The sequence below is a fragment of the Artemia sp. Qi Xiang Cuo genome, chromosome 1, assembly GCF_049724085.1.
Source record: "Artemia sp. Qi Xiang Cuo chromosome 1, ASM4972408v1, whole genome shotgun sequence".
In the NCBI taxonomy this organism is placed as follows: domain Eukaryota; kingdom Metazoa; phylum Arthropoda; class Branchiopoda; order Anostraca; family Artemiidae; genus Artemia; species Artemia sp. Qi Xiang Cuo.
Genome location: NC_142794.1, coordinates 81,405,374 through 81,406,542, shown reverse-complemented (window position 1 = coordinate 81,406,542; position 1,169 = coordinate 81,405,374).

The window sequence follows — 1,169 nt, the reverse complement described above, 5'->3', positions numbered from 1 at the left end:
GACCTAGTGAACGTGCCAAAGTAAACTCGACTCGTGTCCAGAATCTAGTCTGAGCTTGCAAATATTAGTAGAAACAGCAGAAAAATTACAGCTGGCTTTCCAAAATATATCTATATATTGGTATTCGTAGATTTGAACGAATGTTGTAAGATTTTTTGCGCGTATTTTTGTCAGGTCTGATAGGACTGTTTTTGTTTTTGTTTTGTTTTCTTCAGCTCTGTTTTTGAATATCAAGTCAGATGCCTATTCCGTGTAAAAGATTTGTGTTCAAAGGACTTTATGTCTTTCTGAATGACCATCAGCAATACAATTTGAAGAGAAGCTGGGGTTCAATGATATCATATTCCTTGCGGACATATTTGAAAAATCAGTGACTTAAACATCAAATTTATTTTCTTCTGGACGACATGCAGTCTTCCTAACAAATTCTCTTTTTGTGAAGAGTCGGACATCATCTTTTCAACCGTTTGTAATTTAAAAACGCTGTTGATTTATCGTTTGAATAGCTTGAAGAACAAGATTCTACTGAAATTGAAAGAATTTAAGTACAACGAACAGAATCTTACATATGCGGCGAAATAAATCTTAAATAATGCGGCGAAAAGTGAATTTGATAGCAAATTCTTTATTTATGCCGAGGTACCTGCGCATCGAGAACAACGGGGGATGTTGGGAATCGCTGACGTACCTTTGACGATCACCACTCTCCAATTCTTCAGTATAGATGGTTTCTGTATCAGCCAACAACGAGTCAATTGATTTGTCCACATAAAATTGAGCAGTGTCTACACGCTCTTCTCTCCATTTGGCTCCAATTTCCGTCTTTAGCATCTGAATACAAAAACAGTAAACTAGAGCAAAACAGTTGAATATGCTTATACAATTTTCGTATCAAAGATATAAATTTCAATTGCTAGCAAGAGTTTTTTTGTTAACTAATAACAAACAACTAAAGAAAATCAACAAAATAAATAGTGAAATTATAATCCCGAATTCTGATAATTATCATCTTTCAGAACAAGTAACCACTCAATAAAACAAAATCTACACAGGACATTATACGTATATTTCACTATGTAAATGACATCTAAAATGTAAAATTTGAGCGCTCAAGCGTAGAGCTGCCATAAATGTCATTATAAGTTTTTGACGTATATATATTACCGTGA